Source organism: Ornithodoros turicata, chromosome 5, assembly GCF_037126465.1.
Source record: "Ornithodoros turicata isolate Travis chromosome 5, ASM3712646v1, whole genome shotgun sequence".
NCBI classification, from domain to species: Eukaryota; Metazoa; Arthropoda; class Arachnida; order Ixodida; family Argasidae; genus Ornithodoros; species Ornithodoros turicata.
This window is the reverse complement of record NC_088205.1, coordinates 27718604-27742809: the sequence shown is the minus strand read 5'-3', so window position 1 is coordinate 27742809 and position 24206 is coordinate 27718604. Positions and strand designations below refer to the sequence as shown.

The 24206-nt window shown below is 45.4% G+C and overlaps 1 protein-coding gene across 1 annotated transcript in view; it reads left to right on the top strand.

Annotated features, from left to right (window-relative positions):
* LOC135395424 (prothoracicostatic peptides-like) overlaps window positions 1-13984 on the top strand; it is a 163003-nt gene extending 149019 nt beyond the window's left edge. The window contains exon 4 of the mRNA XM_064626639.1: window positions 12991-13984. The gene's annotated coding sequence lies outside the window, so the exon portion shown is untranslated. The remainder of the gene's footprint in view (window positions 1-12990) is intronic.
* The last annotated feature ends 10222 nt before the right edge of the window (window positions 13985-24206 follow it).

The following is a 24206-nucleotide window of genomic DNA, read 5'->3' as shown; positions in this document are numbered from 1 at the left end:
TTGGACAGGTGCAGAACATTCGTATGACGTCAACAAGGGGAGAAGAAACTGGTGAGAACTACTAGCTTGTTTGAAGGGTACAAGAATACTTCCTGTTGAGATGTAGTTGTGACTTTATGACTAAAGGAACGCTAATTGATTTTTTTAGAGATGCATCCTCTACACTTGAATGCCCAGTGAAACAGCAAACGTTCGTTGCTTTGAAGTCCCACTACTGGAATTGTTCAATGTGTGTCAGAGCTGCAGTGAGCCATGCAAGGTTACCACATCATATTGGTCCTAAATTTGCAGAGTTCCCTTATCTCGGACGCAACTGTCATTTCTCTTTATTGCTCTTCCGATCCTTCCTTCTCAGAGATGAATGTGGTTCACCATACACTGCATGGGTACTGCCTTTCTCTATACTCATGCTTTTGATTTCTTGTTCTGTTGAATAAATCTTTACTTCAGTTTGAGAGCCATCACGCTGTCTACTGTGTTTGCCCCTCATCTATATTGATGTGATGTAACGGTATAGCACATCGACATGCCAACAGCCTACCAAACAACCTTGCTTAGTCCTACTTTTGGATGGAAACTACACAATGTGGTAACATCTACATATATAAAGTTTTAATCAACGGAGATTTGCTGTTTTTGTACAACCTTCATTGTACATTTCTTTTGTCTCACTTAGCATGCCTGAAGAAATGTTCTGATCTTCATCAAGATGACAGGTCATTGTTCGATCTGCAGCATCATTGTTCCTGTAATCTTTTCACCAACAGAGAATACAAAAGTGAACAAATGGTAAAATATAACTAGCTTGTTAAATTCAAAAGGGAAAGACGAAACTGTTTATACGTCTCTTGTTTATTTTGTTGCAGGTTTTACAACTCTATCAAGTACGTCAAAACATCAGAGGGCAGGAAGTCCTACTCTGTTTCCTAAATCCCTGGACAATAAAAAAGAAAGATATAGTTTGAGTTGTGACAATATGTTGCTTCTGCTCTTATATTATATTTCAATTAAATGTTACGATGCATTTGTAGTGTACACTGAAGCCAGTTTCAATTTGCCGGGCTGTCAAAAGTACTTTACAAAAGTACATCTCAATTACAGTAACAGAGAACTTATGCAATACATTATTTAGCCATTTTGGAGTACTATGCACACCAATGGTGCATGGTTAACTTTGAAACCAGATCAAGGGTTAATAATACTTGAAGTCAGCCCTCAAGTCCTCCTTCACAAATGTTAGTTGGTGACGTCTAATGGGTGACGTGATAATGAATCAGTTACAAGTACTACTCCGTTTAGCAAAACAGAGTTAATTAAGTGTTACATCCCAATCTTGGTTCAATTATTGGTTGGCATTTGGAAACGTGGTCACTAAGAAGTATACTAAAAGGTTATGAAAACAGTTCAAGCGAATGACACTGATGAAAATTATCTGACTTACTCCCCACATGAGACTCAATTGAGACATGAGTATACCCTACAAATACATCTATGCCCATAGGTTACTTAACCCTCCAGGAACAAACTAGTAATTATAATATACTGTTCCTGAAGAAATAAGGGGGGGGAATATGTTTATTAAGAAAAAGAAAGGAAAGGTCAGCCAGACGAAGGTCGGCTTGCTATTCCAAACAAAAAAGGCAAGGGAAGGGGAAGGAAAGAAAAGGGGACGAAAAGAAAAATAAGAAAAGAAAAGGGGAAGAAAGAAGGAGAAAAGGGGAAGAAAGGAAAGGTAAGAAAAGGAGAAGAAGAAAGCAAAGGAAAAGGAAAGGAGAAGAAATGAAAAGAAGAAAGAAAAAGAAGAAACGAAAAGGAAAAGAAGAAAGAAAAAGAAGAAAAGAAAAGGAAAAGAAGAAAGAAAAAGAAGAAAAGAAAAGGAAAAGAAGAAAGAAAAAGAAACACCAAACTAAAACACAAAACTAAAACTGAAAAGTCGCACACACAGTCACACAATCACAAGGCGTTGACAAGGTTCGAAGGAGGAGCGCTGTGGCGACTGCCCACTGGGCCGAGGGAGAAACACACAGGGCTCACAGGGAGCCCAGGAGACCCGTGTTACGCAGAAAGCGGAGCACCGCTTTTGTGACTCTCCACTGGTTAGCTCGCTGCACAGGGCCAAGGAGTGTTGCGAGGGAAACGTCTGTCCGTCCGTCCGTGCACCCAAGCTCTGAGAGATGTTGCCAGAGCACGGCCCGATGATGGTGGTGACGCTGACAGTGGAGGAGCTGATGAGAAATATCGTCTTCTACACCGCAGCAGGGGCAAGTGGGAGATGACACGCGGCCCATTTTGAACAGGAGTGAACGGGTGAGGGCAACGTTCAGCCGGAGACGATGTAGAAGGGTCTCCTCCTCGCGGGTACAGCGGCAGCCGATGACAAACTCCAGTGAGGGGTCGATGGACTGCAGGAACGCATTAGGTCGGATAGCGTCTACAAGAAACTGGCGGGTGCCGTCGCCGCAGAGACGCCGTATAAGCAGGCGGCACGCAGACACCGGGAGCGGTAGTAGGGGCACCGGCGTGGCCGCATCAAGCGCGGCGCGTCTCGCAGCCGCGTCAAAGAAATAAGGGTTTTCCGTTCAAGTAGCGCGTAAAGACCACACGGCGCTGCCGTGTATGTTGCCATGCTCGTCGGTTTCTCGGATGTATGTGAAAGACACTTATGTACTTCGGTGTCAAGAACTTGCAGTACTTCGGTGTCAAGGCACAGTATTTCGAAATATGCGTTAGTTCTGATGCAATCGTCTGTCTGCTTTTCACACGCATTCTCTACCCCTCGGCAGCAAAAACCGTAGTATCCATCCGTAGTATCCGTCGGTTTGCATTTCACACATGAACACCTGCACGACGAAAAAACAGCACTTGTTTCGGCTTACACAAGTGCCTCTCCCTGATCCATGGAAATTTCACAAAGCAGTTCATGTTCACGGCACGGTGAGCTACTGCTGAGGACGAATGTGACTCAGATTAATCTCTGGACGAGGAATCTTCTGCTGCCAAGAACACACTTTCCAGCACGCTAACGCACGAACAACAGTTCTGTGTGAGCGACAGTTCTCGAATGCGGAATTCCAGCGCACTCATGTCCAAGAGGCTCGACATTCTCGACGTAGAAAGTGGTCACAAATGCCCACTGCCATTTTCGTTTTCGCCGGATAAGCGCCCGGAAGTGCGGGTATTACGTGCGTCCTCGACAGATGGCGCGGGGTCATGCAATTGTTGACAGACTGCTCGGTTTCCTACTAGGTCCCTGGACATGCAATTATGGAAAATTCGATTACAGAAAAACTACAGCGATTTCAGCGGAGTTCTTTGATATTTGAACTTCTGAAGGTTCAAGCTTTTCGCTGAACATAAAGTTTCGATAGGTTTATATTCACTTTTCGGTCCCTTTAACCCCGCTTTCATTCATTCGGGGACAGAGTTCTGAACTGCGAAGTGCCGGGTTCGAGACACTGGGTATCTGCGCACAAGCGCTCCCTCACACTCTAAAAACAGAGCCTCACCGCATAGCACGCTCATAACGTATACCATTTTTGTGGCCATTATGAACTGCATAATACCACAAAAACGGCGTAACTCCCCCGCGTAACCCATCCTGTTGTAGACGTATGTATGTTGTTCTATGAAATAAATTATTATTATTATTTTCAGCAAATCAGGGGAAAGAACTATGTCACACGGGATGATAGTTGGCTAGGAGGGTGCTATGTGGTGAAGTTGATTTTTAAGAGTGCACGAGGGCAACGAAAGGCGACGCTGCATGGCGTCTTCGCGTGCCACGCGTTCTCGCGTTACAGTTACAGGGGTTATGACAGGTCATCCCACACTCTTAAAAATGAACTTCACCGCATTGCACGCCCCTAGCCAACCATCAACTTTAATGATATCGTTATCTGCCCTGATTTGTTAGAAAACGGGAGGCGTACGCCTTTTTGGTGACACTTATGCTGTTCATAATTGTCACAGAAAAGGCGTACGCCTCCCGTTTTCAACAAATCAGGGCAGGAAACGATATCATTAAAGTTGATGGTTGGCTTGGAGCGTGCTATGCGGTGAAGTTCATTTTTAAGAGTGCACGTTATTCCAGATAAAAGTAAAAGACAGTTCCTTACACAGATTTGAACTGCATTGAAAGTTTCACAGCGATGGGGGTAATAGAAGTGGAGGAAATTGGCACAGCGAACACATGAAACTCACGCGGCTCTGACATCACAGCCCTTGCCGCCGCCAATTAGGCAGCTCACGAGAAGTCACGTGCTTACGTCACGTGCTCCCAATGGGAATGGGGATGGGGATCTCTGTGATGTCTGCGCTTTGCTCAGAAGTGTGTTCGATGGACTGTATCTCGCTAAGTGCGACACGTAGAAGAATAATTCTTTTTTCCTCTGTATTCTGGCGTGCAGTATACAATGCGTTCATAATGTAATGAATCACATCTATGAAAGTGTCCCAACCCCTTTAAGTCTGGCGACGCCTTTACAAAAAACAATGCAATACCTGGAACTTGACTCAATCCATGGTACGACTTTGCATTTTCTTCGGAAAAAGCGTCTACGTCCCGCAGAATTCCCAGCATGCAACTAAGCACCATTCTTGGCACAAAAGGACAATTCCTGCACGTACACTCTTAAAAATGAACTTCACCGCATAGAACGCTCCTAGCCAACCATCATCTCGAATGATATTGGTACCTTCCCTGATTTGTTGAAAACGGGGAGCGTACGCCTTTTTTGTGACAATTATGAACAGCATAAGTGTCGCAAAAAGGCGTGCGCCTCCCGTTTTCAACAAATCAGGGCAGATAACGATACCATTCGAGATGGTCGTTTGCTAGGACCGTGCTATGCGGTGAAGTTCATTTTTAAGAGTGTACACTCTTAAAAACGAACTTCACCTCGTAGCACGCTCCTATAGCCAACCATATTCCCGAATGATGTGGTTCTCGTTCCTGATTTGTTGAAAAACGGAGGCGTACGCCTTTTTTGTACCGCTTATGCAGTACCTACTTGGTACAAATAGGCGTACGCCTTCGTTTTCAACAAATCAGGGGCGAGAACGATGTCATTCAGGGTGATGGTTGGCTAGAGGAAGGTGCTATGAGGCGAAGTTCGCTTTTAAAAATGTGCAACTTGAAGTTCACTGGTAGAGCGCCGATAGTGGGAGGTGGCGCGTGTTCGAATGCCGACAACGGCTGTGCTACCTGGGTGTTTTCCCTGGGTTTTCCTCAGACGCTGTAAAGTAAATGTCGGCATAGTTCCTTGTGAAGTCGGCCCAGGACGCAAGGTACACCCGAGCAGCATGCCGCCACACCGGCAGGCAAACAGCTCGTCAATAACACGTCGCCAACTAACCGCTGGTACACTCTTAGAAATGAGCTTCACCACATAGCACTCTCCTAGCCAACCATCATCCCGAGTGACACCGTACTTTCCCATGATTTGTTGAACATGAGAGGCGTACGCCTTTTTTTTTTTTTTTTTTTGCATTATGCATTTCATAATTGCTACATCAACAACTTTATTGTGAGATGATGGATGGGGAATCTCACCGCCAGGTGCGATACTCTATCCCATTGCTGGTGGTGATGCGGGGAATGAAATAACGAGTACGCCTCCCGTTTTCTTCAAATCATGGAAGAGAACGCTGTCATTCGTGATGATGGTTGGCTAGGAGAGTGCTATGTGACGAAGCTCTGTTTTTAGAGTGTAGAGCGGTAGTTCAAGAACATCGGGTCATCGAAAGTGAGACGGCTTGGGTCACGAAAGATGTCGAACTGTTTCTCTTTTTCCTTATTTTCTTCCCTTCTGAGGTATACGAAGGCCGATAACTAGCGGTACATGAAAGAGTGGTGCGGTCAATGAACAGCTCGACTGCGGAAGCCCATTCGCGGGAAAAGAGCTAAAGGAAATTTGTACAAGAAGCCTCAATGGTGGTATGACTCGGAAGCGCCCGTTGCAACAGAAATCAAGTAAAAGGAAATGAACACTTATCAACTTCCTGCCTGTCGCCGAGCTTTCATGAACAAGTGGTGGAAACGTTTCCCATTTATGCCGTGACACTGCACCTAGAATGTTACCGCCGTTGTTGCACGTTTGCGGTTTAGGCTATAGGTTAGCAGGTTTAGGTGCACGTTCAGGTACTAGCTAGGGATAATGTTGATAATTCAGTTGCGCCATTTGCAGTTGTTGTTGATGTCCTTGCACAGTCTCGAAACCAAACGGTTGCCGGCGCAACCTTGTCCTTTTTCACGAACTTGCTGTCCTTGAGTACGCGTATTTTGTGGCGGAACTCCCATAACTAAGGTCAGGAAGCAGTCTTTAAGAATGTAATATTTCTTTTAGACTCAAAGCGAAGCCCACCCATCAGATTCAGGAAGATATTGCGCCGTCTTAAAGCTTGATTCCTTCAACCCTGTTTATCAATGCCTAAAACTTTTGTTGCTGAGAGAGCACGTCCAGAATATCAGATGTCGTCTATTTACCGGAAGACGATGTCAGTAGGCAAAGAGTCAGGGCAAGCCTGGGGGCAGTTCGTTCGGAATCTCGAATTATGCGTGCTGTTTAACATAATGAAGGATGTCCGGGTTCAATCAAGCAGTAGTATCCGTAGGCCGCATTGTCTCCTGACAAAAGGTTGGTTGAGTAGATTCTATTGGGAACTGAATAATTCATCAAATAAGAATAAGAATAATAAAACGAGCCATACACGCGAGAGAGCTGGTTGGGGAGATCAATAATATACTTTGCACAAGATAAATTGCATGGGGGTAGCACATAGGCAGCACAACTGTCCTGCAACTCAGGAAGTGGGCCTTCCGTGCCGGGTGCTCCACCACATCTATCGTCAGATTCTGCGATAGTCGCCTATTTTACATGGGAAAGGGGGAGAATGTAGAATATAATATTTGTAGTATTTTTAGCAATTTGTTCAGAAGAGAAAGAACGATAACCAGGCTTTCAAGGCATAAGAAAAATGAGAGTCGCCTTTGGCCTACCGCCATCTTATCCGTGGAAGATTACCGCAGCTGCCTGCGGTACCACCGGCGGGCAGCTTTCCTGCGTGACGTGGAGAGCGGAGAAGCGCGCTGTTGCTATAGAAGGCGGACGACAGAGCTCCCGATGTCGTCATCAACTCTTGGAGAATCCGAAACTATCAAGTTTTGCAGGTGCTTTCGAAAATTCGTAGAAGCGCGTAATGTTCACTCACGGCATTTGTAGTTTGCGTGCTGAGTGCTTGAGTTGAGGGCAGTTTTGAAATGTGCAATCAAACTAATTTTTTAGTCTTCCGTGGCATCTTAATAAGTTTACACATGTACCAGAATGGGTTACGAAATAATACTACGAAATACTACTGAAAGTGTACATATCTGTTGCGTCTTCATTCTTCTTTTTTTATGTTGCTTTCATAATCACCATTCCGAATCGCCACAACCGTTTTCGTTCGTGCCAGAAGCGTAACGGCAGCTCTTGAAATGCGCTAGATTACAAAAGCGTAACATAAACCGAGTCGTTAGGGGGGGCGTACCTGCGAAGCTGCAATTTCATAGCATCCAGGTGGAAACTAAAAAGAAACACGTATAGCTCGCAGAGCAGTAAAAAAGTAATACATTATTCCGTCCCGCTGCTCCGTGCACAGCGTTTGAGCGTAACGCGCGTCTCCATCTATTAAAATTCGCGCAAAACTCGAGTCGCATGTCAGGAATAGGGACCCAGCAACAGGTACATGTAGGAAAATACGATTAGCATTTAAGAAAGTACGAGGAATACCTCAGAAAAGGCATACATTCATAAACTGTCTTATCCGAAAGCGTTGTCATGAGGCGCATACGAAATGACCGTTTGTAGCTATCAGTATGCATATACGATCTGAGCGAGACAGTTCGTTTGCATAAGGCTATTTACATAAGTATATTCGGGCGCGTGCTTAACGTGGGTAACTTTCCCTAAGTTACACCGGCTTTCGTGTAAAAGATGAAGCGCCACGTTTCTACGTGGACGCGCTGTAAGGAACGTCTTAGCTTAACCTGACGTCTTCCCGCTGGTACTGCATGCCAGTAGTATAGAGCAAAGCGAGGGAGTGGAGTGTGGAGGTGGTTGCATACGACGTCTTTAGCAGTAACCACGAATTCTGTTGAGAAGCGGTGAAAGTGTTGATGCGCCTACCTAATAACCTTTCTGCTAATATGCATGCAAGCGATCAGGGCGGTCGACAGGTTCTGACTGACTCTGTGTCTGTGTCTGTGTTCACTGTTCACATTTCCCTTGATAAGTGACTGTGTTCTCACCTTGAGTGTGTGACCTTTCTGCCCTTTCTGCACTGTCCTGCTGACCTTCAGGTGGGCAAAGTGAATCCAGAGACCGACCAGTGTGGGGTCGCTCATATGATCGTAGTTGTCTCGCGACGTAAAGCCACGAAGTATTAATTTTAACTTTCCCGCTATCCTACTTTCGTCTACTTTTACGTTTATCCTGTGTTCAATTTCCTTCTAATATTATGGCAAATTGGTGAGATATGTTTCATGGCAAAAAAAGAAAAAAAGGGGGAAGGGATATGCATAGTAACGTCTCCCATAGCGTCCTATGTTGATTGTTTCCTTATCTCCTCTGTGAGAGAATTCAATAGGCGTTTATTCGGCTCATAAAATATACCCCTGAGAGTTCTGGGAAGTACGCATGGTAGCGTCACGGGTTACAGACCCCGTGCGGGTCTCCGGACCCTTTACGTGGTCGCGGGTGGTAATTCTTTCTGGAATGCTGCTTTTTGATACTAGTTATTATTAATTATATATATTGTTATTTTATCACAAGCCAAGTGACAAGCGGTATGCGGGCGAGCATACCACTCGTTACTTGAGAAAATAATAATAATAATAATGTACTGTGCACAACACGGAGAATGTCGTCTCGTGTTCAGTAACCAATTTGCCTCGCTGAGAAGTACTTTCTGCAAGTGCCACAATGGCTGTTTCCTTGCAGCTTATATTCTTTTTCGTACGTAGTTAAGGTCACCTACAGTGAACAGACCAGCTCACGTTGCGCACACAGACTACTGGTGTCTTCGATGTGTCGTTCCGATACTCCGAGCTGGAGCGGGTCAGACAGCATCTCACTCCAGCTCCGAGCCGGAGGAATCGTGCAGAAGCTGAACGCAGCAGGTTCGAGCACAGAGGGTAATGTTCATTCACGTGATTTCCGGTATTTCCCTCGTAGTCAAAAGGACGATGACGCAAAATGCAGAACATGGCAGACATGGCGGAACAGAAACACTATTCAGCGGAAGCTGTCGCAGTCACGTGACCGGAACCCAACCCGATTTGACAGCCGCTCTGACGGCGTTGGTGAGAACACTCTACACTCTTAAAAATGAACTTCACCGCAGAGCACGCTCTTAGCCAACCATCATGTCGAATGATATCGTTATCTGCCCTAATTTGTTGAAAACGGGAGGCGTACGCCTTTTTTTGTGACAATTATGAACAGCATAAGTGTCACAAAAATGGCGTACGCCCCCCGTTTTCAACAAATTAGGGCAGATAACGATATCATTCGACATGATGGTTGGCTAAGAGCGTGCTCTGCCTTGAAGTTCATTTCTAAGAGTGTAGAGCCCTTCGAGTTGGAGGAAAGCGCTCCAAATGAACCAATCGAATGCACTGAGAGTGCCCTGTTTCTACCAGTCGAAGATGGAACGTCGCACCAGGGCGCTCTAGAGCGACCAGTAGCAACCAGTCGAATGTACCTGCACCATAAGGAATCACCCAGGATATCCCCGTATCGGTTGTGCCACCTGGTTTTTTTTTTTTTTTTGCCTGAGTTTTCCTTTGCTGCTTCCTTTGATGCTTTAAGTCAAACATCGGTACCATTTCCTATGAAGTTGGCCCATGACACACAGTCAGTATAGTAGTATTCCAGACAGGCAACGAGGGCATTTTAAAGGGCCAATACCTTGTAGTTGTTGTTGTTGGTGGTGGTGGTGATAGAACTGCTTGCCGTAGTCGACCACGTTCAGGCAGGCAACGAAAAACTGGATCAGCCGTGACTGTGACAAAAAAACGTTTTAGAGATTTTGGTTGAGCACTTTCACAGGCGACTATGCACCCCGATCATGTCGGCTTTGATCATGTCGCCGCCGTGTCTGCACCCTCTCATGTCGGCTTCCCGGCTTTGGTGACCTGTTTTCTCAAATTTGTAAGCCGTAGCTGAGACTGTGAGATCATGTTTCCGTTTTGTGTGTGTGTGTGTGTTTTCTTTTTAATGTCAACGATCCCGCGGCATGACGGAATAAGTATTATTTAGTTACGACGACGTTACTTAGCAATGACTACAAGCGCATGAATAGTTCAGTGGGACTACAATAAGGACTATTGTAATTATTTCTGGAATCTAGACTCGTTATGAAAAACTAAATGTCCCACTTTCCAGAAGAAAGAATCTGCTGGTTTGCATCAAAATTAGTTGGAAACGAAAATGTCAGATGTGCCATCCTTCCGCAAAGCTTCCGAATCATTTGACGAACTTGCACGAAGGCGTATGTAGAATGACATCTTGTCATTTTTTAGTGTCTCAGTTCCTCAATCCTTCGTATGAATCGATTCCTTTCACATTGTAACACGAACAATGGTTGGACAAAATAACTGGAACTAAGTCGGCTACACAATGTATTAATACAATAGACCAGTCTTTGCCTGGAGGATATAGATTTCATGTGGCAAGAATGCACTCTGGTCTTGCGCAGTCTCTTTTGACATATTAAACAGCTTTACACGATAGCATCATTGCGTTTGTTTTGAAGAGACGGATGGAATTCACTTTAGTTTCCAAAGTGTTTCAACATTTCAACTCATAACTCATTAGATGCGATAACGATGCGTACGCATGCTGCTTTTCATATACAACGAATGGTATACATGTATAACGAATGAATAACAGTAACAGCAGCCAGCCGGCCTGTTTCGCGGTGACCCGAAAAGATACCGTAACTTCCCTTCGTATGCGATGGAGCTTCCCGAGTTACAGAGCTCAAACAGCACTCCCCAGTTCCGCAATACTCAAATACTGCGAATAAGAATATTCGATGCCGAGAAGGCATAGAGGAAAAGGATAGCTTTCCAGGAGAGGCGTGAAAGAAAACAACGAAGACAGCGGGACATGACAAACGAGTTACGTTATTTGTACAATTCTTTAAAGGGGCCGTAAACAGGCCACCAAACATTTCTGAAATAATGATACCCCATGAAAGAACGCAGCTCATAATACCCAAATATACATTTCGTTCGGCTCGTGTCAGCTCATTGACCCGTATAACTGCTTTCAAAGATGAGTAATCAGCGAGCCTCTCTCCACAACGCATACGTCACATGGCTACGTAGCGTTTTGCCGTCCAATCGGGGGGCCGAGCTGCACACATGACGTTTCAAATTACCAGCCAATAAACATACTTCGTTATCAGCTGTGAGTCGGAGCGCTCAGTTTGTTTGTGTGAAACGACGTTTTGCGTTCCGTGGTTCCAAAATTCAACGTCATGACATCTTCAACACATCCGGCTGGCGCAAACGTCAACAGCTGGGCTGCTATCACATGACGCGATTCGAACCCGGGTTCCTCCCAGTCACGACGTGACATGGCCGGCACGCTATCCACTGTACCACGCGAGCTGGTGATGCCGCGTGGCTCAAACCAAAGTACGGCAGCCCAGTTGTCGGAACCATTCGAAGATGACGAAGATGTTCCATAGCGCACCTACCTAAGATTCCGGAACTGTAGTCCAGGATATTCATTCGCGCTCGTGGTGTGCTGCGTGCTACTGCCCAGAAAACGTAGTGCGCGTATGATACCTAAATTAAACGCATTTCTTTCTTAGTTTGAGGCTGTAACTGTTTAGATTTTGAATAGAAGAGGATTCACGTTCATCTAGTCCAATTCCGCATTTGAAATAAAATCGTATGTGGAACACTCAATCGTAATTGGTGGGGAAAGCGCTACGTCAAAATGACGTAAAGTTAGAGCGCGGGGCGGAGCTAAAATGCGAAAGAGTGCAGTGAATATTTCATCCGTATGCAAGCGCCTTTTGTTTTTGAGCGTTAGTAATTGCAAGGAGTTTTCACGGCCTAAGTTCCAATAATACAACACAAAGAAATGTGCACCTTTTGTACCTGTTTACGGCCCCTTTAAACGTGTATCGTGGAAGAAGGCGTGAAGAAGCAGGTTGATTAATCTGCAATCATTCTTTTCTGCGCCATCTTGACGACGACGCGAGCGCCTCTATACAATCTCAGAGAAAAGGGTGGAGCAGTTATACCTTTTAGGAGGTAATAGTTGTCGCATATGTTGTGCCTAAAAGGTTGCAAAGTTCTACTTGCTACCTACGAATGATAGGGTTACCGCTCCTGATTCGGTGAGCGAGGGGGGCGTACGCCTTCTTGTAGCAATTTGGATGTATATGATAATTTATTTTACCAAACTTTTACACTCTTCTCTTTATCAGACGATATGTTGACATAGGTGCTAACTGTAGAAGTTACCACCTTTTCACACCCTTGTTTCTTAGAGTGTAGGTAGTTGGAGAGGCGAGTACACTCTAAAAACAAAACCTCAGACGTCGTGTTAGTTGCCAGTGAGAGTCATTTTGCTCGCTTTTCTATTACCTGACTTAACCTGGTGATATTGATGTTGATTATGATGGTAATGGTGGTGTGTAAGTCGGTTAGGAAATGAAAGCTCATATGATCACCACAAACAAACAACTCTGGACAGCATGAGGGAACAGTATAACCAACACGCAATCTGTTGAATGATATCATCGACTTTTTATTCAAATACTAGGGGTACCCGGGTCACCGGGTGGTGACGGCTAAGCTTTTCGCGGGCAAAAAAAAAAGAAAAGAAAGAAAAGCTTCCATTGGAGCACTGGTTCTCTGATCGAGCATGTAACCGAAATTGCACTGATGACGTCAAGTGTTAAACCTCCTCTCTTTTCTTTTGTTCCCAGGTGAATTTGGGTCCTCCCACCAGAGCCAACCAGCCGAAGCGAAACTCCCTCCCTCCTATTTTCTTCGTCATTGCTGCAACAACGACTGTTTCTCCTTCCTACGTTTCTTTGTTCACCCCGAGTCATACGCTCCGTGTGAAAATCTTACATTCATAGAATCAGCGGGTCTGACCGTACTCCGACACACCCTCTCCTGATAGGAACGCCTGTCCCACGCCAGAAACGTCTCTGTTGGGAGAAATGTGAGACCGAAGTTATTTTTGCTGCGATTGTTCTTTTACGCAAACGATCCCAGATTTTTCGGTGTCTAATTATGGGTACCACTCGTTCCAACGCGACAATCAATCAAGTTCTGAACATCATCGACTGTTTCGAGACTAGAAGTTTAGTTACTACGAATTCAACAGTGGATTCAAACTCAACGTACTCCTCTACCGTTATCCCCCTCCCCCTCTCCAGTGAAGGCTTAATTACTAAGGACACGATCCTCACCTGACCAATATGATCGTAACGTGCGAAATGGTTGTGTGTGTGTAGTGGGCCAATATGAGCTCCAGCATGATACCGTCAAATAGAAGAAAAATCTAACAAAAACTAAAAGAAAAACTGTAGGAAGCAGAAAGACGACGTAACGTTAGCATGCAAACGCTTGATTTCAACTTCGCGACCGTCCTGTTGCACGAAGACATTGCTTTATGTATCTCCGCTTCTTTGTTCTAGAAATATTGTTTCATTGAAATGCCGAAATTCCTACGGCTTTGCTAGTAATTATCGTAATGAACCTCTCCTGTGAATCTGATAACCTCTCTTTTTGATCCTCTCGAACTGGAACACAAAAACGTTTTGAGGCCTAAATTGCTAAGATCTGACTATAGTGTAAAGCACTTGTTTCATTTTTTTTTATGAAGTGTGTATGGCACGCGAATTCATGTAAATACAGTGTATTGCTTCGAAATTTTTGGTTGCCAATAAAAGTTATAATTTAGAAATGCCATCGGATTATGATCTCTCTCAGTTTGTGTCGTCGTCTGGAAGTGAGGGACGGACGAAAAAGGTAACGCCTGTGCATGTCCTCATGTTTTCTTGCCACCGTTGGCACGTGGGATTTTCCTGCTGGCTTTTCTGAAACACAATGAAATCGTTTCAATGAGATCAGTCCAAGAATAGACCTCCGCCACACTAGTACCCTCGTCCGTCATTTCAAATAATACCGTTCCCGCTGCGGGTTTGTTGAAAATAGGTGGCGTTACTTTGTGACATCTTGCATGTATGTAAATCATCACAGAAAACCATACATGCTCGCTTTCTTGTCGAATCAGAAGACATAACGCCATCATCACTGTGCACTGATTTATTGACCGTGTTGTGTGGTTTGTTTTTGAGGTGCAGGCTAGTTATCAATTTTTGTTCCGCTACTTAGCCTCCCTCGACAAAGAAGAAAAGATCTTAGAGAAAGTATTTAGCGAATAAACAGTTCCCAAAGTTTGCATTTGGCTTCGGAAGTCGTACACTCGGATGGGTCTTTTCCCTGGTGTTATTTACTACGATTGAGGCTTGCGTCACGTGCTCATAGAAGTACATGCGACATGCTAGCAAAGAAAGACACACAAGTATGTATATGGCAGTTGTTACCTCATCGTATCCCGGACGAGTTTAATCAAACAAGACACGTCCACCACACGCTTTCACATAGCTGGTCCAGCTGGCAACACGAGCTTAAACATCTTCATGAATCTCACGAAAGAGGATACATTGCCGGGATCTCAGCGATACAGCAAAAGGTTTTCGGCACCTGCTTATAACGCATCTGCGAATTTCATCACCCGCTTCCCTGCCGATGCACATAAAAAATATACGCTCAGCAGGGGCACATGCAGGGCATGGGGCATGTTCACACGTGTACTGGAAGCAAATACAGAATAACTGCAACTACACATATACATAATGGGAAATTCATATATGCCAATGTCCGTCAACGGTAAAGGTAAACGGCGCCTCGTGTGAAGAGAGCCAAGGAAACCGGATAATCATTTAGAAGGAGATACGGAGCTGCAATGCGTATCTGAAGCACTCATTCGTGGCAAAGGTAAGGTGAATGAGGAGGTTGTGGAAGACATCGCACGTGCTGCTCACATAGGCTCATTCATTTCGCACTACCACTTTTCTCGACCGTGTTTTTCGCGGATGCAAATCGAATCTACGAGCCAATTGCAATCTACGGAGCCCGATTGCCTCTTGATTCTATTTTGAAGCACACGGACAAGAAAAAGGGTAGCGTGAAGTGAAATACCCAACCAGCGAGAATACCTTACTGCTTCAGGCTTTACAACCCACAGAACTACTTTGTAGTCACATTAGGCAGTTTTTGAAAAAGTTCACTTTAGAGCTTTGGGACTCCAAAGAAATAAGGATTCATCATTGTGCATTGCACAAAACATAGTTTGTATAGAGTTGCCGAGCTATAATCAATAAGTTCCGGAAGGTCTTAGAGCAAAACGTTTTTTACATCTGCCCAGTCGAGCATCGTAAACCTGAATCACATGGCGCTCGGTGTTCCGCACTACTACTCAGGCCGCGCGATGCCGCCGCCATCGGTGCTTGTGCTCCACCTCCCTCTATTATTCAATACCCGAAACGAAAGAACTCGAAGCGCCAAAACAAAGGATGTCCTCCACCTCACAGGACGAAGTATAGATGTATCGTGCAACTCCTGTGATGTCGAAGAAATTATAGAACACGCCCTGATGCTTCGTTGCACAAAATATAAACACCAGAGAAGACGCCTCATGGAAAAAGAAAAAATGAAAAACTTGGGCCACCCAGCTCCTTGACTGCAATCACTCATTTACCCCACTGGACCAATGTCGACACGACGACACAAAGGCAAGTACTAGCCTTTATGAAGGAGAGTGCCCTCCTAGGAGTCCTTTGACAGCAAGGGAAATAACAAAATAAGTCAAACGGTGACCAACGGAAGGTGACCAACGGATGTCGTAGTCACTGCCACCACTTATGAACTTCGCACTGTACGGGACATTTCTATGTGTCGTGTGGACTTAATGTGGCTTTTACACCGGTTTGCAACACCTCCTCGGTGTCGGCGCGTCCAGCCTCTGTTACACGTGTGGTGTGCGCGGTGACCTCCATCACGTCCTCCTGGTCTGGGGACAGTAGGATCGCGAGCGAGCCGTCATGAGAACTGCCCTCCATCGCGTCGATCAACGCCAGTTCGACTTAGCCAAAATTCTCGGGCCATGGTCGAGCCCCTCACATCTGATGCAAGGCCTACGAGCTGTTGCTGAGTTCCTCTCCAGCACTGGACTAATGGACGAACTGTAATAGGACACCTTTTCATCATCATCACTTTCTCATCCCCTCCACAAGCGCAATGAGGCAGTGTACCGCCATAACGGTGGAGAATGACCTACCACATCATCATCCCATTTATGTGTGTGTGTGTTGTGTGAGTTCAGTTTTTGGGCAATAGCCCACTACCCGAGAAACGTCATCGTGACGTTGGTAGACAAAGTACCGAAACAAATCGGAAGGGGAGGGCTGGGTTCCACGAATGGGCACTTGTTGGCTGCCTCCTATTGAAAGAAAAGTAGGACCGAAGGTCGCGATCCTTTCAGGGACCACCGTAGTTCCCTCAAGACTGTGGCTTTCGTGCGCGACCTTGTCCGCCCTCTAGCTTGCAGCGTTGTTCAACTCTACCAAACAGACGACTTGAGAAAATCCCAGATTGCTTAACGCCACTTTGAACTGTGGGAGCTCACTAATACCAAAGAAACGGGTGGCCTTCAAACTGTTTCGATTTCTCCCCTATTGGTCCATTGTCCACGACGCGTGAAGGTCAGCGAAAGCAAAACGTGAAGGATTATTCTTTGTTCCCCCACTCAGTAAGCGCCCAGGATGCAACGCGTGCGCAAGGAGCACTGGGATTTTCTTAAATCGTCTATTGGTGGCGATATCGAACCCTATGGCGTCAGTTGTTTACAAACAGGGAGAGGTCTGTTGAGTCGAACACAGTATGCGAACTACGCTTCGTCACGGTCACTCAATACTCTTTCTGGTCAGGAAAAACTCACGCGAGAACTTCATTTCGGCGGCCGAGCGGCGCGTGGTGGCGCGGCGATCGTTTGGGGGGAAACTTTCCTGTCCGCCGGTGCCATCGCGTATGCCTTGCACAGTGTTCCTGTGGGTGTTTCGAAGTGTACACTTTTTGTTCTTTTGTGCTTGCGTTTTGCGTGCGTAAGCAGAGGTTCTTTTTTAAGTATCCGTGAAGTTTATTGCAATATTTGCACTTTGTTCGCATGTAAGAATGATCTACACAGATAAAGAAGACTTCGCCTGATTCGAGCGTGCAGCATTTCGCGATGACTATATGTTCTTCATGTCAACGGGAACCTTAACTTGACGAGGACTGAATGAAAGTATTTTTTCTTTGTTTAAAAACAGTGATGACTTGGTCTACGTGAACAAACAGAAAACATTCGCTAATAGCCTTATTGGAGATGTACTGCGATGAGCGTGATTTGTTGAGCTCCTTGAACTGGATCACTGTGTGGCATGTGTAGCATCAAACACTAAGAACCGTAAAATTTTCAATGATATATCTTTCAACATGATATCTATACAATAGCACGTCTACAACTTGCGGGGAAGATGTAATGACAAGTCGGCTTAGTAAACGAAGTGCGGACATACCTATTAGTTTTTGCTGAACCAAAAGCAGGGTGAGGGAGGGGTGATATTTCTCTCTTTTTATCTATTGATTTTTCTTTTTTCTTTCTAAAATGCTTCTGCAATGCGTCAAAAGATTCTGCGGACCATGAACAACAGACTCTAGAGCTCATTCATAGCCGTGTACAGTGCTAAAAATATATAGTTTCCTTGTCTTCATCCTGAATTTCATGAGAAAGGCTAACTCAAGAAATTTTCTCCCCTTCCCCTTGCTTATCTCTTGCCGATTCTTATTTATTTGTTGCCAGATACCACCGTGCTGTCCTCGTAAATGTAGTTTTTGGGCAATCCCAAAATTCCCTTCTGACCTCCCAAATAAAACGCCATTCCACCATTTTATATAGTTTGTTCAGTGAAATGTCCTGGAACTGATCTGACTGATACGCCGAGGCTATCTACAACGCGATGATAATGTCGCATGTTGAATTTGACATATGGATCTTGTCAGCCAAATTATGTAGTTGGAAAACGCTATCAGGCCACACTTCAGTAAGAGGAAATTCTATCGCGTTAATTTAATAACCCGGCTTGAATCGTGTTGGAATCGGCAAAGGAAAATATCGTTTCCTCCGTAATTACAGAGTATTCGTCCAAACTATTTTGGAGGTACATTCAGAAGGCACCAGTCATTGTGCCTGCTCATTTTTGTTGTGATCTCTCACAACCAGTTTTCCCATCATCTCTTCCCAAAGTGTGTAAAGATTGCTATCTACAATACGTTAATAGTATAGATCAGTTATTGTCACCTCGTGCATGGCACTGCACCACATCAAAAAACAATATTTCCTCAGCGAAAATGATCGAGCCATACGATTTATCGCAGGTGTATCCTCCGGCTCTCATACCGCCAGAGATAATTTTAGATGATGAAAATACAGGATTTCTATAGGTACTTCTTCTGAAGTCTTACCTGTCTGCGCTAAAATAGAATTACCTCGTAATTTTGTCTCTGCTCAAGTTACAACAAAGTGCTATGTGCTATTGAAAGACCGTGGCTTCGTCAAGCACGGGGAGACAGCCTTGAGGAATTACCCCCTTTCCCGTTCTATCTACGTGACGCACATTGAAGAGTCCACTACATATATAATCCACTGAGTACTGAAAGCTGTTTACTTGCAGAGATGCGTTCTCTAATGCAAAAGCTATGTGAGACAGAAAAAAAAAAAAAAAAGAGTACAGTACCACAGTTCCGGAGTACGTCAACATTGACATCTGCGCCGAGATTCTGGATCGAAATGTCATTAACATTGTCGCTTCCACTGGTGACCAACATGAATCCGATTGACAGTGACAGTGTTGTGTCTCTTCAGAATATGCAAAATGCGCAGAGAATGGTTCTGGCATTATTTATTTATTTATACTCATACGCTACATTGCCAGTGGCGTTACAGCAGCGCGGATATGCGAAAAAAGGAAATGATACAAGCAAAACAGTTATTCCTTACCTGTTATGTACATAACAGACGTGACATATTGAATGAGGTGTAACGAGAAAGAAACAGATCGAAATGTATTTCTAGACAAGCACCCAGCACGGTTCCATTCTTTTGCGGCTTGCGGAAAGAAAGAGCACATGAAAAAGTCTGTCCTACACAAATAAGGTTGTATCTTCTGATCCGTTCAAGCAATTTAATTTTTAGTTACGAAAAGGCGATTTGTCCAATCTGTGATCGCCAAACTGCATGTTGAGTCTCATCGCATTTATTATCAGTGAGCAGTGGCGACAGTGCAGGATACGTATATAAGCGTGTGCCACCCGCTTATAGTAGTTTATACACCGTTTTCCAGCCAGCCTCACACCCATCCCTTTTGCAGTCAGCACAAGCCAGAAAGGAGGAAAGCGATAGCAGGGAGGAAGTACACGGCACGTGTGCTTTCCTTCTCTCTGGCTTGGGCTGTAAACAGTTTTCAACGTGCTCCCCTGGCTAGACGGCGCTGCGCTTTCAATGTGGCGGCATCTACGAAAAAACGGTGTTCACAACCTTTCTATCAGCTAAGTCGGCCCATCAATGCCCAAATTGATAGGTAATCTATTTGTTCATGTCTTTCATTGTACGTATCGTTCATCAGCTCAGTAAATAGGTATCTGTCATTTCGTAAGTCATATTCTTGAATCTTTATTGAGTTAAGAAGACAGAGAAGGGGTATCAGGTCTTTCAACGCGCGATTGGTTCCATCTACACCTTTCACCCTTTCGTCTTCCTCCTCACACATCGTAAACGTGTCTTTTGTTAGGAAACATTCACATCGGATCCCATGCAGTTAGACACTTATCTAGCCTTATCTATTATTTATACAGGGTGTTTGTTCTGTTCTAACGTGTCCAGAAATTATATCTAAAGCGAGCGATAAAAGAAAAGCAAGTGGTACTTTTCTGCTACTTGAGTAAGAAACAGGTACTGCTTCACTAGTAGAACCTGTTTCTTAGTCAAGTAGCTGAAAAGTAGCGCTCGTTTCTCTTTTATCGCACGCTTGAATACAATTTCTGGACACGTTAGCACAGACACCCTGTATAAGCCTATACTTATGTAAACTTATCTATTTTGAACCCTTTCAATTTTATCAGTTGGAACTGTTTCACTGTGTCACGACAACAACAACTACATGAATGACGATGGGATGAGGTGTATGCGGGATAATACATGAGTGCAATGGCGATGAAAAAGATGAGGCATACACACACGCACATGACACATCCAAATGAGACACACGGGTACGTCGTAACTGATGGGGATATAGTAGCTCCTCCGATCGGCCACCGGAGATATAGTGTAGACAAGCCTCGTTGAAAGTCATTCTTTTCTCTCTCTCTCTCTCTCTCTCTCTCGCACTCTCTCTCAGCGAAACGAGCTTCGTGCATTAAAATATCCGTCGCTGAATATTGCTATGCAGATGAGCCGAAATCAAAATCTCCCCTAAGGTTCTGCCGCGGGGTGTGCATCTCAGCATGTATGTTGACGATATACGCATTTGGACGTCCAGTAAACAATGGCCGGCGCTGCAAACCAGGTTGCAGTGTGCACTTAATAATGTAGCACAATACATTACAGAACGAGGGGTGGACGTCTCTAAGGAAAGGACTGATCCTTCCCTTCACCAGGAAACGCCTCACAAAATTCACCAAGTTCACCATGAGATGAATGGAACCAACTTATCAAACCAAGAATTATTGTTAAGGAAGATGTGGATGAACAGCTGGGCTCGTGCTAATCCCCGAGCTAAGAGGGCGTGCATTATTATTCTTTTGGGTTTTGTTCAGTAAACGTTTTGCTCTGGCTCCGCTCGTCTGGCTCTTCCTCTACACATATTGGGTGCTGAAACCTGGGAACCCCTGCTAGGGACTGAAGAGCGGAGAACGTTCACAGGCCAGCACGATGACGGAGGCGTCACAGGAATCGACTTCGAGGGTTTTTTCTCCTGCGAAAGAGGAAGTCATTTCGGCAGAAATAGACCACTGTACTGAATGAAGCCGAGCAAGCTATGCAGGTCGTTGAAAGCTCTCAGGATGACACCACTCGTTGTGAGGTACTGCTTGAGCGCATCGTCAAATTCTCCGCCAGCCTGGATGGCGTGGACAGAAAGTTGGAGCCTATGTTTACGGTCGAGGAGGTTGAAGCGGAACTGGAGAAATGATCGACTATCAAGACCGGGTAACCACCATCACCTGCTTACTGAAGAAACATATCGTCGCGCAGTCTTCGAGAGCTGGTTCCATACTGGAGTCCAGAAACCCGGGTGAGCTGACGCTTCCCATTGGAGAACGTAGTCCGGGTCACCCAAGTCAACATCGAACTGTAGGAGATGGCCGTCACAGACCGCAGTTACCGAAGTTGGAACTCCTCAAATATAATGGCAGTCAAGAGCACTGGCAGGAATTTTGGATAAGGTTCGAGTCCCTGGTAGACAGCAATGCTTCCTTGTCGAACGAGAAGATGTCCTACCTGACATCGGTTCTTACTGGCGAGGCTGCAGCTTCAATAAGGGGACACTGCGGTCAAGATGATTAAGGAAAGATTTCGAAATCCAAACACGCTGGTACCTGAAGCGGTTGCAGGACTTCAGCCAGTACGCTCCTCCCGCAATGTTCTCGAACTGAGACGCCTCCACGACGCAGTGAGGGCTCATATGAGGAGTTTAGAAGCGCTGGGTACTACCTCAAAGTCGTCTTGCTCTCTACTGTTTCCTGTTCTATAACAAGCGGTTCTGCAAGATATGATTCTCAGCTTCCAGAGGAAGGTTCACGGCGACGAACAATCGCTTGGAACTACATCGGCAGAAGATCGGTATGAGATACTTCTCACGAAGTTGCTAGACTTTATCAAGATGGAAGCTGAGTGCAGGGAGCAACTTCCACCGGCTACAGGAGACAGTGTCTACGACACGAGGAGGCATATTCCGACGAACCAGAGGAAGTTACGGCAAACTTCTTCTGAAAGACTGTCGTCCGGCTCTTGGCGTCGAAGCCAGAAAAGCGACTACCACTCGTGACAAGACGGAGCCCTGTTTCTTTTGCAGGAATGATCACGAGATGCTGAATTGCAACTTACAAGCAAATGTGGCAGAGTTAGAAGAAAGGCTTCGTAGCAGCCACAGATGCTTCCGCTGCGGCAAGCAGTATCATACAGCAAAGGTTCGCCGATCATTTCGTAGCCTCAAATGCAGAAAATGTAATGGACGACACTTAACTGTGCTGTGCAAGCAGAAGAGTACAGTACCAAGGTCTGGAGGGACGGTACTCGCAAGTGGCACGCAGCAACGTACAGGTTTGCGACAGGACATAGTCCTGCTGCAGACTGCACAAGTAATCGTTTGCGCGGCCGGAGGAAAGGAGTACGTCCGGATCCTCATAGATGGGGGAAGTCAAAGAAGTTTCGTTAAGCGAGCACTGTGTAGGAAGTTGCCATTACCGACGGTTGGGAAAGAGCATTTGGTAATCAATACGGTAGGCAAGGCTGGAACCGAATCGTTGCATCGTAGGGTGAAAGTCAGGCTTCGGTCGCAGTATACTTCCGAGGAAGTTTGTATTGAAGCTGAGATACCAGAAATCTGCATCGGCAACCTTCCTAATATTGACCGGAAATGTCTTGCACAGCTGAAGTCCGAGGGAATGTCTTTAGCAGATGAAGCTACGTTCGCTGAAGCGTCACCTGAAATCCTGATACTAGTAGGAGCAGATTTCTATGGGTCCGTTGTCACAGGGAGACAAGTACGAGTTCGTGACAATCTCACCGGCATGGAAACCACTTTCAGATGGACGCTACAAGGACCTACGGGAAAGCAATTAGGTTACGAGGCTAACGCCCTACATGTGCAACTGTCCAGCGTTGACCACGACGATGTCTCCACTGCGTTTCTGGGAGTTAGAGCACCTTGGTATTGTTGACAGTGAAGAGTCGGATGGCAAGAAGCATGAAGTTTTCCAGAGGTTTCGGGACACAACCAGATTTGAAGATGGTCGTTATACAGTGCGCCTGTTGTTGAATGAAGACCTCGTCTCACGACTGGGAAACAAGGCTGTAGCGGAGCAGCGTTTACGCAGCGCCACCCGTACTCTTTTGAGAGATCAAGAGGACATGAACGAATACGATTAGGTGATACGACAGTATATCATTAACAGTCATGCCGGCGGTATTGATGCTGCATCACCATCACCTGTTGCTCTCCCGGAGTATTACATGCCACATCATGCAGTTATCAGACGCGAGAGAGAAACTACGAAATTTAGAATTGTATTCGGACGCCTCATCGATTGAGTGCTCCGGGTTTTCTATCCCTGAACCAGGTTCTGCACGCCGGTCCAAACTTTCTCTGCTCTTAAGGTTTCGAATGCATCGCATAGGCATGGTGGCAGACATCGAGAAAGCTTTCTTGCAGATTGCACTTCACAAACAGGATACAGACGCTCTGCGCTTCCTATGGTACACTTCGACGCCGATCGCAGGACAGCCTTTATCGTCTATTGAGACATGGCGCATGACACGAGTGCCCTTCGGAGTACGATCTAGTCCGTTCCTGCTGTCCGCGACCATTCAGCATCATTTACAGCAAGCAGAGGAGGATTACCTGCAGACTGCTACGCTCTTGGAGCAATCCTTTTACGTGGACGATTTAGTGGTCAGTGTCAGCACATCAGAAAATGCCAGGACACTTCATGAGGAAACCCTGAGCATATTCGAAGCGGCCGGCATGAAGATAAAGTTGGGTCACTAACGACAAGGCACTTCTACGAGAGATGTTTGAAATGGGAACTCTACAACGGAGACTACACAGAATCAGACGAAGAAGGTTCTGGGGGTCATATGGGATCTTCAACATGATCAGTTACGATGTTCAGTTGCTTCTGTCCTTAACTCCATGACGGAAAAGGAGAGCGTCAAGAGACATGTACTGCAGACCATTTCCAGGATTTATGACCCATTTGGCCTGTTAGGACCCTTCACTATTTCTGGCAAGATCATGCTCCAGAAGATTTG